This window comes from Battus philenor, unplaced genomic scaffold (assembly GCF_028537555.1).
Source record: "Battus philenor isolate CCGP_79_NKW_IND1 unplaced genomic scaffold, ilBatPhil1.0.hap1 SCAF_5, whole genome shotgun sequence".
Lineage (NCBI taxonomy): Eukaryota > Metazoa > Arthropoda > Insecta > Lepidoptera > Papilionidae > Battus > Battus philenor.
Window position 1 is genome coordinate 10,925,905 of NW_027181715.1, and position 18,161 is coordinate 10,944,065.

Genomic DNA, 18,161 nt, shown 5'->3' on the forward strand with positions numbered 1-18,161 from the left:
GCTTCTTGGAACAGAGGCGTGTGCTAAATAACAAACGGTATGACACGCGGACCGCTGCGTCTATAAACAGTTTTACGATGTTGTATATCTCTGTACATCTAATCCTCTCTGTGCATGTAATGTACCTGTTAAATTGTTGTTTATCCTTTGTTAACACACGATAATTAATTTTGGATAGAAAAGAACACCTTTATTCTTTATATTTAAGAACATATTATATACGCTTGTTTATTATTTTTAGACGTATTGAAATGCACGGACGATTAACATTGGTATATTTATGATTAGAGCTTCCCTAATCGAATATTTGTCGTACAAAGGTCGCGCCATATTGGATAACTTTAATCCTTATAGGGGTTCGTTGCGAGGGGTGTCGGAACAGATAATGTAATTTATTTCACCCAATACTAATCAGGTCAACCTTACTTTATTGTAAATAGTGAAGTAGACAAAAACACCTACTTACCTAAACGCAAAATTCAGTTAATTTAATGTCGGTTACTTCAACTTTAATTTCTTTTTGATTATCTAATTGAAACTCATTTCTGTACTATCTGTCCCATGTCCTTTACAAGAACCTAATAACTTTGAACATCTTAATGAACTTTGCTGATCTCTATTTAGTGAAAGGAACATTTCTAGCAAATTTTATGCCTGTACATCTTACATATCGCTATGGGTTACTATATAGATAAAAATCTGATAAACTATGTATATTTGTATAAGTATATATATATATATTTATATACATATATAAATATTATATATAGAAAAAATCGTCGTTTCAGCTCATAGATGCTCACTACTGCCCATACACGGTGAAAGATTTATATTTTAAAACTCAAAAATTGACACGTTTGACACATATTTTTAATAAAATCATTGAACTGTACATAGTTACTTAGAACTAATAGAATAAGAAAAGAAATACGTTTTTTTATTTTTTTTTGAGTATGTCATTCAAATGTCTATCGACCACTCGCAGTGTTTATTAATTTTTGAAATAATCGTATATAAAAATATAAATCTGCCACTAGATACCAAGTACCTATAGTATATCCGCTAACAAAAAAAAAATGAAAAGCAATATCAATGAATTAGACGAAATATAATCTGTACTTTTGAGATTTCATTGTAATCCTTGGCCATCCATGAGGCTAATTAATGAAAACTAAAAAATGTCATTAAGATGATTTGGATTATATTCAAAAAATAGTGATGTGATTTTTTAAAACAGTAAAGTTAAATGTTTGACTAAAATATCATCGATTTATTCGAATTATACTACTATATAACCTGTCTTATAGGTTAATCAATGTTTAAAAGACCTGAGATCGAATATTATTTATATTTATACTAAAGGTATAAAAATTAAGTACATAAAATTTTTAGTCGCGAACAATCATACTTTTATATAAATATACAAACGACTGATAATAAAGAGTACCATTGTTCTACTCACAGTTTCATTAAGCTTTGTTTGTATTTCCTTGAAATGTAAATTTTATGTTTAATTTCTTTTGTTTTATTTTTTTCACTAAATTCCTGCACCGAAATTAAAAAAAATTTAAATATCTTACGATTATAATTATTCTTTGTCGATTTATTAATTTAAAATGACATTCATATTTTTAAATATGTATTCGTTAAGGTTTATTATAAAGCATACACTGGCATTTATATTAATCAAAATAAATTTCTTAATGTGTTCCTAAGTGCCAAACTCAACGTCAAACGGCTGAACCAATTCAGCTAATTTATTTTTTCATGTCGTCATTTAAGCCCGAAAACTGTACTTTATGTGTAAAAAGAATCAAAATTGGATTTAAAATGTTAAAACCAAGAGTTTCATTTTCCATAAAAACTAAAATTTCTGTCGCTGTATCCAATATGTAAAGTCAATCAAAACCTAAAAAACGCACGTTAGAATGTAATTTAACAGAAAATTTCCTGTTCCATAAATTACATATACAATGAAATAATAATCACATTGTTATTAAAGTCTTATAGTGTACGAAATAGAAATATTATAAAAAATACGATTTAAAAAAATAATATGGTATTTTTTAAAATTAACGTTGTATATGATCAAGATATTAAATTAACAAATAAAGATATCACTTTATCTTTTTGATAGTACGTAGCCTGTTGGGGCATCTAGTTATTAAATATAAATTAAAAGACGTTTGAGATGTCATGTCTACATTGCATGTGTATTAAACTGTGGACGTTTCAATGTAAGTGGAATGTAAGCAATCGATTGTCTTAAGACGCATCGCAGATCTGACCGTGCGTTTATGGGTCATATGTTCGTCTCGCGTGGGAGCAATCTCACGGATATTACCAACTGCCCACAATGCAAACGTCTCAGTGTTGTTAGCATACCTTATTTGCATTACGCGCGGTATTAGGAAGTGTTTGCACGTAATTACAATTTTATCATTGAAGATCGTATCGAGGTTGCTATATGCTATGTGAATTTTATTGTTGTCATTATTTTTACGTTACGCCATCAACAATTGTTTCCGCTTAAAAAAAATCTTGTTTCAACTATTTTTTTTATTTTAAGAAAGCTAACGTGTTTAGCTACACTAATTTTGGAAAACATTAAAGTGACTGTACTATTGTTTTCGAATTACTAGCAACGAATTTATACTGAATGATATATGATATAAACTCGATAATTTTTTTTGCACTTTTATATTGTATAATATTATGAAACAAAGTGACATCTCAACTTCATCTTATGAAACAAAACACAACGTTTTTGTTTTTGCTGCGTATATTAACATAACCGAGGAACTCAGACGCAGCATGGGACAGTAACTTCTTTTATTAATTTTAGATACTTATTATTAATAAAAGCGCGTTTGTTTTTCCACCCTATTTTACCACTGCAAGGCATAGGTTTGTCCCACAGATTGTCACGATGACCTTGACTATACCATCGGTCTACCTGGTGGTACTACTTACACTGCGTTTATCCGCTCGTGGTCTCTTTTGGTTCCAACTGTCTTTGGTTGCACGGGTGATGTGTTCCAATTATCAGTTTAGATCCCTACATTTTTCTACATTCTTTACATTCTTCTTCTATATTTTACTATATTCTATAACAGAACCGTTTGGAAACCGTCCTGATTAAGTTTCTACCGACTTAATTACGTCGTCTATCCACTTTGTGCACGTCCTACGCTGCGTTTGCCGGTCCATGATCTCCACTCTAAAACCTAAGACCCCACGGGGTATTTGTCCTGCGCCTTATGTGGACAGTTCACCGCTATTTCGACTTTTCAATTCACTGGGCTATTCCCGATTCGACCTCGTAGAGAAATTCCGAATATAACCCTCTCCACGGCTCGTTAAGAGATTGTGAGCTTGCCAATGAGGCCCGAATAAGAGATCACGTTTCGGTGCCGTAAGTCATCACCGGTAACACATTAATGTATATTAATACAAGTTATACACAGGAAACATGTTTTTGATATTAAAATGTAAATATGTGACAGTTTTGCTTTTCAAGTTGAAATATACAAAATTTTAGTCTATTTAACTACGAAAAGTATATTTGATCTTGAGTAACTTTGAGAAAGTTTATTTAAGAAATAAAATGACTTGTACCGTGAATGTTTAAACAGAATTTGAAGTGCTTAATTTGATTAAGCGATTGAATCGCTTCGCGCGTTAATTTCATTAACAGCTGATGAGGCAACCTGTATATACCAAAGTTTTATTTCGTTTATAAGATACATTTTCGAAATCAATCCACGTTCTATGTTACAAAAATTTATTCCAAAATTTTCATTAAACGAAAACGAAAAAGAAATGTTTATTTACCACATATTTTTTTGATGCGATTACAGCTAATTTGGACAGCGACACAAATATTTCTCCGGTTTGAAAACCGTGGCAAACGTAATTAAGAAGCTGTATACAATTGTCTCAAATGATCATGTATTTCAAAAGTTGGGCCAACTCTGCATTGCAGCGAAATCATTTAGTTATCATTATCATTTAGATGAAGGCGCGTCACGAGATACTAAAACCGACCAGCGACAGTTATAAAATATAATAATTAAACACAAAATATAAGACGCAAAACAAAGGAGTACTGTTATAATAAAAGGATACAGCCATATAAAATTTTGCCCTTAAAGATAATAACAACTAAATGCCGATTATAAAATAGAAAAATTTTAATTAAATTAAAATTTAAATCGTCATACACCATACAAAATAATTTATAATAATAAGTACAAAATGTCAGAAGCTATGAATTAAAGATATATAAATAAAAACATATTTATCAGTTATTCGAACATAATAAATAAACCAAAATACAGCAGAAATCTAATCAATCAATCAAGATTAACATTATAATATGATTGAAATAAAAAATTCAACCTTAATTGCATGACGTTCAAATAACAAAGTAACATTCGGTACAAGTCGATTTTAATATTAGATTCAATACGTACGTACATTAAATTTTAGTATGTAGTTAGTGCTTATAAGAATATGTATTTGAAAACTAAAATGTCATTGATATGGAAGAAACTTTTAAGAAACGAGAAATTTTCAATTTCGAATTATTGAACTCATATCTCAGTAAAAAATATTAATAGCCAAATCGCCCTTTATAAAGTATCAAACCGGGCGGACAGAAAGAGGGTCGTCACGATTGGAAAAAATTGTATTGGACGATCTATAATCTAAATTACTGGCAGGGGATTGAATGAGCTGCCCTGGATAGAAACGTGAGCTATTCATGCTTTGTTGACCACATCCATTTATTTTTAACAACCTATTACTTCGCATTTTGAAATATTTTATTATTGAGAATCTGCTTTAAGTTTACACTCTAAAATTAATTTATTAATTATAACCCTAAAACTTTTTTCATTGGTAATTATTTTTCCACAATGATATTAAAAGTACCGTTCGAATTTTAAATAAAAACTATATTTATTTCCTACTAGGTGATGGCGATTGGCGTAGAGGTCATCGTGGAAATTCTTAAGGGGAGGTGTATGCCTTGCAGTGAGCGTCTATCGGGTGATATGATGATGATAATTATGGTTATTTTGATGCAAATGAGAATACAACTGTCTTATTCGAATTACAAACGGTTGGTCTGGTATTACGAAAGTCAGGTACAGATCACTAACTTTAATGGCCGATGTTTGCATCTTGTTTTTTTTTTTTAAATAATTTTATAACTAGACATATATCAATGTATATTAATTTATACGTTCGGCTGATCAAAGTCAGTGACGTCACTGCTGATGATCTCTTTGACTCGGTTCATTCCTACTCCTTCAACCAGCTGTGTTCATCATTTATGGCGTAGTAATTAGAAAATTATTCACTACTGAAGGAGAAAACAACTTCGCGATGAAAGGCTAATTATTCAACCAAGCTTTCAATTAGAAACAGATGAAATATTAAAACTCTATGCTATCTTAAATAGAATTAAATGTTATCCGAACAAGTACCAAAAAGTTCAACATTTTGAACATTTAAGTGAATTACTATTAAAGATATAGTTTAGATATATATAGAGGAGTAAAGAAGTAGAAAAATTCTCTCAATCATTTAATAATGTATCGAAACGTAGCAGCAGCTTTCAATAAAAGCAATTCAAATAGAGATCTTAGTTCGTTTTATCCATTAGCTATTGCTTTTAAAGTGTCTTAGAGAAAAATTATGTGTAATAAGAATTATGATCAAACATTGAAAATAAATATAAACATATATCAATTAAAACTTTGTCAATGTTCATAATATTAGTGATACATTAAAAATTGCGATACTCTCTTAATGAATGTTAAATATAATACATGGTAATACATATAGATGAGGTATGATTCTAATACTTCAGTTTCATCAAAAGTCAAGATTAAAAAAAAAGTTTTATTCTTAATTTCGCTAATTGTGATTTTTAATCAATTTAAATATGACAAAGTATGCAAACTTTGTTATAGATACTAGGTCCTTGATAAAAAGAAAACGTCTTACGAAAAGTGTTACATCAAATAATATTTTAACTGTTTTTATTCTTACTATTTTACGTTGACTATGCCTATTCATGACAAAGTTAATTAGTTCCATCAATAGATTTATAAAATTTGTATTAATTAATATTCTAATAGTGAGCATTCCTTATATAGAAATGAATATGTGAAAGTCTCAGCAAATATGTACCCTACTCAACTTTGACAACTTTTTATTAATAAGTCTCTAGTTGCCTTCCAAAAACTGTAAATAAAATGTTGATTTATATATTAAAAATTAATTTGGAACTCTAAATATTTTAAGCCTAGTTGCAAATGATTTAAGTAAATAACTTTATAATACTCGCACTGCAGGTGACAAACGAACAACGAGCAGTTAGGCAGGGGTTGATTAATATTACTAATTCAGCTGAACATGCCTCAGCGGCCCACGGCACTCTCTTGCTTAATTAGTTGCACCGTTGAGGTTTAAGTCAAGACTTGGATTAATTTTCGTAAGAAGTTTTTGGTAAAATTTCATTTGTTTCCATTTGTTATTACTTACTACTAACTTAACTAATACTTACTATATTATTCTATCACTTTATATAAGGACGGGATTTCAAACAGAATGGAGGACAAACAAGCGCAGCGTAGAACGTCCTTAAGGAGGACAGACGACCTTTTTATGGACGTCGGAAGGCGTTGGATTATGGCAGTGTTTCCAATTGGCAATTTTTATTTTTATAGGGGGCTATTCGAAAAAGCAATCGGCACAATTTTAACCATTTCACTTCAACCTCTCTAAAGGGGTAAAAGAATTTTACGGTGGGGCATGGTACAAGAAAAGATGGAAATCACTTGATTAATGTATCTTTCATCCGGTTCCATTGGAAAGCAAGAGGGAATACTATGTCTATTTTAGAAGACGTATAGGTACAGTTATTTCATAATAATTAATACACTAGTATTTCTTATAATATTAAATAGTATGACGAGATTGGGACCGAAGTGTCTTTATATACTACGTAGTATAGTAAGTCATACTGACTGCTATATGGGTGCGAGAACGTGGAAGATCACGAAAGAGTTAACCGGTGGCTATACCCTGGTGTATTCTGTCTGATAAAATCTCTAACGTTGAACTACTGGAAAAGTCTTATAAATACTTGACCGAACCACAGAGTCACTTGGACACACCTAGTGTTTGATTAGTTATGCTTTACGTATCGCTGGCGATGTACTTGGGTAAGAACTGTAAACCTGGCGTCACATCAAATTGGTTGAAGTGTATCAGCGATGGAGTTAAATAAAGAGCGAAGCTCAAGACTATTACAACAAGAAATTTCAGTGCCGCTGGTCCATTCCATGATCATAAGTGAGTAAAAGCCATTGCGGGTAATCATTTATAAAATAGCACAAATATAACTAAAAAAAAAGAATCAAGTCTATGCTATATACATTCGAAACATGTTACACTGTCAGTTCTTCAGAGGTTTAGCTCGCATTTCTTTCTTCAGCTTACACAACACTACACATTCTAACCTTTTCATGAAACCGGTATTCCGTTATTCGTCATATCGCAAGTGTTCTTGACATAAAGTTGAACCGGGAAATACTCAAGATTTGGCAACGACTCAGTGTCATAAGATTGAATTTGTTTATATTTTCAATGTTGTTGAAAATATAAATAAATTCAATCGTGTGTTTATAGGTATTTCGCTTTTAAAGAATTTACTCTATAATCATCAACATTTCAGCTATAGAACGTCTACTGCCGAACATACGTTTACGCCATATATTTCTAATAGATTTGCCAATTAAATTGTTATATGAACTAAACTAGTTGAGCTTATTAGTTATAAGGTCTGCCTTGAGTTCACGATTTTATCATAAGCATAATCAAATTTAAAGGGACTTATCATTTTAAGTTATTCAAAGTTTTATGTTTTCTATTTTTATCTTTTAATATTCTGGTATTTTAAGACTAAGACAGCGCTTTTTAATTCTTAACGGACTGACGTCCATCACATGAAATAAAAGTTTTAATGCCTGCTTTAAAAAGACATATATTTAAGACGTATAGGTGAAATGGTATTTTATGAAAACAGAGGTATTTCATAACACTCCCTGTTGGGCCCTCTCCTGCTCCTATTCTTCACGTACACCAGTGGCGGCACTAATTGGTAACATATGCACTAAAATAATTATAGTAAATCTTGTTAAAGTGGATGACATTCAAAAGTGAAAGCATTATCATCTTTAAATCTTAGAAGCTAAGGTTCAATATTTGACACTGGATCAATCTCAAATCTTATTATTTTTAGATTATTGTTATTCCACTTGGTGATATCTTTTGATCCGCCCGAAAACATAATTAGCTTTTAACACGCCAGCCGTCATTCCATTTACGTCACTTTTGCTCCTAATTAAAGGATATCAGTTACTAAGAAAACACAGTTTCAAATATTCTACAGGATGATTGGTAACAGCTAACATATTTGTGTGTATACACAAACACACATATATATATATACACATATGTATGCAAACACACACACACACATACATATATATACACATATAGTACACCCTCTTCTAAATCAATTTCAGAAATAATAAACAACGTAATGAATTCATAGTAAGAAAAAAGTGTTTCAAAGCTTAGGATTACTATATAGAAAAAAAAATGTTACATACGTCAAAGTGATCAAGTACGTAAATACACTATACAGTAATTTGAGATAGGTGTAAAAGCTTGAAAACCACATCGACCCTTTAAGACTTTTACTTATAATCAATCATCCTGTATAATTAGTAAAACAAATTTTAAAGAGTTTATAAAATAACATATTTGCAGTCTGTTGACCTCTTTGTAGAGACAGCCACGATTGTTTTACTTAAAAAAATATATTTTTCATTTTAGAGTATTACTTGACTGTCATCGCACATGAAGCGAAGTGGTGGTCCAGCATTTTGTCAACAAAACATAGCTTTGTACTTATTTACTTTTCTCTTGAAGGCGCCTATGTGGTATTTTAGTTTACATTCCTGGATATAAAATATTTCCTGTTCTTTATATATTTAATCTAGTGTTTTTGTATATTGTTTTTAAGTTGTATTTTTTTTCCCTTATAGTTTTAGTAATAATTATACTATTTTGGCTCAATTTAAGCGAAAATGTTTTACAAATCTGTCGTTAACCTGTGCTCTAGTTTTAAGTTTTGTGGTAATGTCATTTTACATATTTGTGTTGTTAAAATAATTTATACATAATATATAAATAAGATAGTCATAATATATAAAAAATACATAAATATAAAAAAGATAGTCTACATTTTTTCTAGTAAGCGGTAAAAGTCAGGAATCATACTCTTTGATTTTATGATAAGTTTAATTTTAATTAATAAACTAAAGATAGAAGAAGAGCTTACTACATTTTGTTAATGTGAACACGGCTTTATTTTATGTTATATTATTCTATTTGTAGCTGATGTTTGATAGTGCTGGTCTGCTATCTCTGGATTAAAATCTGTAGAAAAAACTTGATTTTTCGGTGGTGGGATTTAATGAAGATTCGACAATAAATTTCGAAGTGAGAAAGTGCGATGTTCTAGCTCAACGGATTTACTGGAAATGATCCTAAACGGATAATAATATCAATGTACTCGTATAAAACGCAGGCTAACCCGTCTCTTTAACTGTAGACCTAATTTTTCATTTTAGACTTATTTCTTCATATCAGGTGTATAATCGATTTCTTATTTTTATAATCTATTAAGCCCTTCCAAATAAATAACCTGCGGAAGTCACTCGAGGATTTTACCAATGAGCATTGCATGTTTCAAACACGTTTACTTTGTGGTTGTAATTTAAACTTCAAGGATCTGTTTTATTGCATTTAATTCACTTCGAAACAACCGTTCAAACGATAAACTTGGGTTAAATTATTCAATAGTTAAATTGGGTTTCGACTCTATATTGGAGTATCCGATAAACCGGTCTATGGTTAAAATTAATTTAGAGATATCGACGATTGATGAGGTTGAGAATTTACTGACAACGTTGACAAATACCTCAATATATTTCGATTGTTGTTTATACATATTATTATACACTATGGATTATTAACAGTGATTATTTATATAGGTCATGACAAATACTAAAAGACGCAATTCGATTGAATCTTGAATTAAATTAAACTTTATTATAATGACGTCCATAATTTAAAGAAATGAGCATCGAGGCGAGATGAGCCCACAAAAAACACAGTCTGTTTTCTTGTGATCACTTCAGCATTTTCTTCTTTCAGCTCATAGATGCTCGTTGAGACATTAAGAGTTTTACTTGCCAGCTTAATGGTCAACATCTGTTGCTTAAGTCTACGGTATCTACTAGGTAATACTTAGATGTTTTTTACCTATGAGTATTTATTAAATTTAAAAATCTTCGTTATCATTTCAGCCATGGGATGTCGACTGCTAGACGTATGTCTCTCCATAGATTTTCATTGGGAACGGAAGCGGCCTGCATCGAGCGTTACCAACCGTTTTAACAAGGCCGTCTATCTTCTTTTTTTAAAAATAATGTTAAAGACGTAACAATCCTCATGACTCAATTCTCATGAAAGAGAGTTCCATAACGTCACTCCTCGCCTTCGACGTCCGAGTAGATTTAAGTTTAGTATTTTAAGACCAGAGAATAGGACTACCATTAAGGCACCTGATGTTGTTTTTTCTATAATTAAACAGCTCAAGTTCAAGTTTGAACGCAGTGTTAACAGCGTCTAACACCGATTTAATATAGCTAGCATATGCCCTATAGTATTTATATACATTTTCTATTGTCATGGATCATGCTATTTCTTTTTTTGGCATTTATAATAGCTATAGGCGTTCAATCCATACTTTTTAACGGTCTCTGTGCTTAAGGAACCATGATGTGAATTGAAGTAGATATATTTTATTAATAACAGTTACATAAAATAGTCAACCAGTAATAGTGGATCAGTTTCAATTTGGAAATTTACTTGAGCGAAATTTCAACGGGAAAATAGATATTAACTTGAAATAATTTTTGTTAGTCGATCAGGAAAATGAAATTGTAGATTATTATTATACAGAGCATGATCATTTAGTCTTGATATTTCTATTAGTGGCTCGTTTCGGTCCACAGTTGCTTGACGTGTCCGTGTGAATAGAACCGGGCAATATCGAGAGCAACAAAGCGTTGGCAAGTTGGCACCGTGCCAAAGCTGACGCCGCTCCTTATACGGATGCTCTAAAAAGAGTTCAAAGTGCTGCCAGTTTGTTCCGGAGATCGGTGACAAGAATGGACATTTTACATTCTTTTTTTTGGAATAATATTTTTAAGTAGTATTTTATAGAAAGAACATCTAACACTTCGCTTATTTTGTGGGCTATTATCAGTGGTAATAAAAACCCTTCATATGTGAAGAAGGTGAAGATAGATGGAGATTATAAAAGTTTCTAATAGGTAAAGGAAATTCCGGTGGAAAAGAATTCTGAAGAGAAAATTTGAAGGTGTAAGGTCAGGGCTACATGGCGGTATTATTATCTCCCACTCAATTTTTAAACTTTTACTGAGTGGATTAAGATGTGTATAATCTAGGGATGTAATTGTGAAAGATAATCCCCCTTTTATTAATTAATTCCGGTCATCTTTTACCAACTTCTTGGGTTAAAACTCATCAGTTATTCGTAGAAGAAATCCGTTCATCCGTTGATGGTTCTGCCGGAGGATAAATGCTCATAATAAACAATGCCCTTCCAATTCCACCACACGCGAGTAATAGTTGTTCTAGAAAAGTTTTCCGCATTATGTAGTTTCCACATTATGATCAGGACATTATTTCCACATGACTCCAAGAAGACGTGTACTGCTGACCATAGGCCTCTCCCACAGATTTATTATAGGGTCGGCAGAAGCAACCTGCATCCAGCGTTTACCGATGATCTTAATAAGTCTATCCTATCTTACAAATAAACCTCCTACGTACCACAAATATGGCTTATAATCTAAAAACGTATTTTGTGGTTTTCTATCTAAAAACGCCTAGAAGAGTGCCGTGAAAGTATATAGACATGTAAAAGTTTAGATAAAGTAATTTATAACAGTAGCGTTTACAAGACGATACTCTTTGAAACTAAAGTAAAAGAAAACATACGAATGAAGCTATGATTTAGTTATAAAGGCTTTATTGAACTTCATAATAATTAACAGGCGCACAAAATTAATTCAGGTACTGGTATCTTAATTTCAAATTTTTCTAAACCACTTATTGATAATTCAAACGGAGGCTATAATCCCCATCAATAGCAATACGAAGTCTTTCGATAATAAAATCTTGTGAAGGAATGTTTGCACTCGTAAATACGATGAAAGTTTCATTACCTTAGTAGCTTAAAATACGACACCCTCCCGTCTACCTTTTAATATCTCCGAGGAAAAACGAGACGGATGTAGATAAATTGGCCTTTTTAATTTATTTTAATATCAATTATTTTTGTTTCGTATGTAAGAAGTTCTTGCAAATTACGTTATTCAACTATATGTATGTACAAATATTTCTTATCAAATACCAAAAAAAATTATAATGTAAGAGTTATTGTAATACCAGATGATTATTAGTATCATCATCATTTTAGTCATAAATAAGAAGTTCACTGTTAGACGTAGGCCTCCCCTATAGATTTGCAACGCGATCGGTTGGAAGCGGTCCGCATCCAACATTTCAGACGACCATAAGATTTTAGTTGCATTATACATATTAATAATATTTTAAAATCTAATATATTTCCAACAAAATATTTAATGTTAAATTTCGAGAATAAACTTTTGGTTGTTAATTTCAAAAGGCTTTTTTGTAAACCTAATAAGAGGTTACAAAAAGTTTGATCAATTTTCTCAAATTCAAATTCCATTTCAAAGACAACATTTCAACCTATTTGCATCCATACAAGTCTTACTGAATGCTTGAATATATTCGAATACGATTTTCTACCCGTATGAACTCGATATTGGTTTCGGAATTAATTTATTGCTAAAATATCGTGGTCTCAAAACGTATGAATAAAAATATTAAAATTTATTCATAATGACATTTCTATGCCAGTATTTTATTCTTTTCTAATAGTTTAAAAAATAAGACCATTGTCTTTTGATTTAATACGAATTTATGGATAACTATGACATATAGTGTTCTATTTCTTTGGATACAATATCCATTTTTTTACACTTTTTGCAACGGCAGATTAAATGCCTCATAGGAATTATCTACCAGTAAATCTAGAGAGAGAAAAAGAAACAAGTAAGCAAGTGCGTAAATGTTGAAAAAATTGTACAAAATACTGTATATACAAGAAGTAGTGGTAAGATAATAGCAGTGGCAGTGCAGCGGTAGAAGATTGGGGTTTTGTGCTTAATTATATAGGATTGCCATTGCTCACACACAAGTTTTTATGGGACATACCGCTGGGTTCTGTGTTTATCATAATACCACACTGCGGTCGCCAATCCATCTGCCAAGCGCGGCGATCATAGTATATCCCCCATATATATTTATGATGGAGGCTTATACTTTGCAGTTGGCGTCCATGTGCCGAAACGACGACGACGAACGACTATATAGTCGTTCGTTGTATATATATATAGCTTAAATGCTATACCTAATATATTATTATTACTATTAAATACATAATTAAATAGGAGGATAAAATATGTACACAAATTCATATGCGCATATACTTTATATAATAAAAGTCGTACCATCAACGTCAATACTTCGGACCAATAGTTTTCGAAAGTTCTTTGTAAACATATAGGATTGCTGATTGTCTAATTACAGGGTGTAGTTTCCTCAAAGTAGAAGGTTTTAGAAAGAGAAAGAAAAATGAGTCGTATTTAATTTAATTGTATGAGATAAGATATTGAAAGTATGTGGTTATGTAGCAAGACGAAGTGTTAGATATAAGTAATGAATAAAGAATAAAGGCATAGAACTTTCTCGGATCGCGAATGGTCAAACATTTAACATCAGATTCTCGGTCGTGTTATATTGAAATTGTGGAATTGTTCGCCGAATTAGCAATTGGATTTGGACAATCATAGAAAACAAAATGTTAATTAAAAATCCATTTTTATTTTATCTATTATCCGTGTGATTGAAGTAAAATCAAATTAGGCTCTCTTCCAAAGTAGAATCGTATTTGGAGGTAAGACACATATTGAATAGATTTTTGGCTGGCCTTTGACAAACAATAATATTGATATTACATAGTTGTAATTTAGAAACTATACAGGATTATTTGTTTTCGGTGTAAACGCATAAAACGGGTGAATGTAAAGCTCATTTACTGTCAATTAATGTATTGTACATCCTATCCAAAAATAAATGTTTTCAGAAATAATAGGTGATTTCATGCGTAAAAGCGTTTCAAAATTCGAATTGTTATACATTAAAATTAATTATTATTTATTATCTGTCCTGGCAGACTGCACTAGTTATTGGCCTGTCGCAAATAGGAAAATACTTAAATGTATTTCAGAATCATTTTATGCAGAGTGCTTGGAAATGGTTGTATAAACTTTAAATATTTTTTTCGGACAATGATAAATTTGATAAGTTTGTACACCTATAACCTGTCCACATGTATCTTTTGACTAATCTTTTATTAAATAAATTGTGGATTCAAGTACAGTGTTCTATTATGATCTGAAAAGAAAAGAAGTGCCCTTTAAAATATGCAGTGTGTTCTTGATTTTTAATTGTTAAAAATGTCATAGCACCGTAAAAGATAATATAAACTGAAGAAGTTCGATCGCTTTGTCACCCTAAACACAATTATATATCATTTAGCAGTTATATATGTATAGTATATATGTGTAAAAACTTTAAACGTGTGAATGTATAGCTCATTTGCTGTCGAATTATATATAGTGTACACTATCCAAAAATCAATAGTTTTTGGAATGAAAAATGATAATATAGTGATAAAACGCATTGTCAAAATTCGGATTACTACATATCAAAATTATATGTAATTTATCATCTGTCCCTGCAGACTTTATAGTATAAGAAGTTATTGGCCTGTCGCATTCCAATAGTTTCAAGGTAATCATTTTATACAGGATGATTGTAAGTAGATGTAAAAGTATTTTGCTGTTATGTAAGCTAGACATTTAATTCTTTAGAACTTATACACTTATAACCAATCTCTGTAGACGTCCCCTTACAGAGTACTGCAAAGGAGACCTACCACCTCAGTACTAGCTAAAGAAAAAAAATGTTGCTGTTTGATCTCCTGAAGTTTTCAGAGGTAGCCCCTATACTGCTTTCTTAAGGATGCTATCTGGAGCAAGAGTTGAACGCCCTTACCTGTAAGGTTTCGCTCTTTTGTACATGTCACACGGTTTATACAAATATGCTCAATTAAAAATATTTTAAAAGTCGTATAGCATGATTATATCTGCTATACGAAATTGACACGTAAGTACAAGATTATTTTAATAATGGATTATGTATGAATTCAATTTGCAAATGAGCGCTAGATAATTGTCAATGTTTGCACCACGATGACTCGACCAGTTTTATACACATGCCAGTTACATAGCACAAATTACTAAAAAAAACTGCTTTCATGTTTTTTTTAAATTAAAAGACAATTTTAAATTAAATTTCGAAAATGATTTTGTCACGCGTCAAAAATATTACATTTTTACTTTTCAAAGCATTATTTTCCATCTTGTTTATTAACGTTTTAATTAAAATCAATTTAGTGAAATGATTTTAAAAGTTACGTTTTCTATTTACCATTAACATTGGTAGTATAAACCTCTAAATATAAATTATTGTATAAAGAAACACATATGCAAAATATCTGAACAAATTGCCTTAAAATCGGTTTACATTGACGCTTGATTCAGTCTGTGAAAAGTTATACAAACAATATTTTCATATCGTGATATCTTAGAGCCGTTCCATTTGTAAATTTATAAACATTCTTTTTTTTAAATATCCAAAATGCAAATAGCTCGATCACCAATAAAACTAAACTAAACCGTATATATCCTTTATTTATTACTAAATTCTTTAACAGTTTTAATGGTTTCATTGAAACATTTAACAAAAATGTGAACGAAACTCCTATAAAGATATAATGCTGTGATTATTATATTATGATGATTAACTTCGGTCTCTTTTCGGATAATTTAAACCAGATTGTGTTAATTCAACTATACATGTGGTAATGACGTGCTATCTTGCTATTCAAAGCAATGACCTCCATGTGTTTAGTTAACAAAACCTATGTAAATGATACGGGTTTTAATTAACGTTGCTTAAAGTATTCACTTTTTCAATTTTAGCAAACTTTTCGCTATGTTTTTCACACGTCCAACATAGGCCTCACCTAAAGAAATCTATAGAGGAATATAATGCAATCGCCACGACTAGCAGGGGGGTTAGCGATCGCTGTATAGTATTATGGTACGCAGAGGCCGCTGCTGTCCACTGTCTATAAACTTGTTTGTGAGTTTGAATGGTTTAAACTTCACAACATTGTATCCTGGGAATCGGACCCGCGACTTACAATTACAAGTCTCAGGCACGAATATACCACACAAGAAATTTAACACTACAAGTGTCATAATACATAGAATATGTAAAATGTAAATTATTCATTATCTTTGTTACAAATTGAATTTTGAAGTGACGAAAACAAATTGCACTTAAACGTTTGGAGTCTAGACATTAATGAATAGCGTCGTAGTCACTTCAAAATATCGCTCGCGAGAAATTTTACTTGAAATAATTTCTTCATAAATTTTTGGGTCACGAACCTGTTTTCCTTTAATCTTGATTAAGTAGAGATCTTGGCGAGAATCGTTCGCTCGAAAAATGACGGTTAACGTTGGCCGTTCGCTGAAATCGCTACGTGCCTAAAAGCCGTCTGAATAAAGTACTTTATACGTATTTTTTTATAAGAATTTTTCAGATGTTGCGAATTCTGAAGCCTATAAGTTTATATTTTATCTACAGTGTGTATCTATTTGTTATTGTTATAGCAATAATAAATAACATAATAACATAGTAAGAAAAGCGTCCCGACTTATACTTATTGTTTTAAATTAATTATTATTCATTATTTTAACCTGAAGACTGTACTGTCAGAAGTTTATAACCTATCGCTTTTCGATAAAGAAATGTTACATATTCTAGAGTGATCACTTTATGGTTGGAAGTAAATACGAAAGATTTAAGAAGCATTTAATGAAAATGTAAGCTTTATATTCCTGTTTTTAATTGTTATACCTTGACAAATATCTTTAATAAACTTTAATAATGAAGAGCTGCTCATAGAAATAACATCAAACATCTGTTAATAACAGCTCGTAAGTCGTAGACGCTCTGATAGAAATGAAGATCATTTACAAATCGTATTTATAGATACTGTGAAATGTTTCGAGAGGGAATACACCGTCCAAAATAATCCGTTTGATCATACCTTTCGAGACTACTCTAATGGAGATGAAAGTAGTCGATAGAAATTATTTATTTCATAATTATTTGATATTAGAGATTTCATGTTTTATTTTTCGTAATTAATTATCAAAAATTTTATTAGATAAAAATATATTTTAGTAACAAAACAAACTTACTAAATTATATATATATATATATATATATATATATATATATATACTGTTCATAAATGACATATTTCTTTAATAAGAGGCTTATTATTGCCGTCAAACAGTAGTTCTAAAGCATTACTATTGCGCCAAAAAACCGCGATCTCCGACCATTAAAATAATCAAAAAAGCTTCCCAAAAATTCTGGGCCGAATGAAAAAAATAAAACGAGACGAAAAATTTTAGAAGGATATCGAAGATAGATAGAAAATGACAAGCGAAATTTAAATGAAATAAATATTCTCGGGCAACTCCCGAGGGGTATATGTAAGCCGAACATCGGACTTGAGCGGGCACTGTCTGCGGACCAACTGTTTTCCGAACTCAGTACCGATGAAGCTGAACGAGGGCCGTATAGGCCATCAGTACTGATATTTTCCAAAACAATGACAATGACTTCTTTATATTTTTAAAAATATTATAGGATTGTAATTAAATTGAAAAACAATTAAGTACTTA

General features: G+C 31.0%; 1 protein-coding gene across 1 annotated transcript in view; it reads right to left on the reverse strand.

Annotated features, from left to right (window-relative positions):
* The window catches only part of LOC137929382 (uncharacterized), a 138,411-nt gene that overhangs the window by 15,840 nt on the left and 104,410 nt on the right, over positions 1-18,161 (reverse strand). The gene's annotated exons all lie outside the window — the stretch shown is intronic.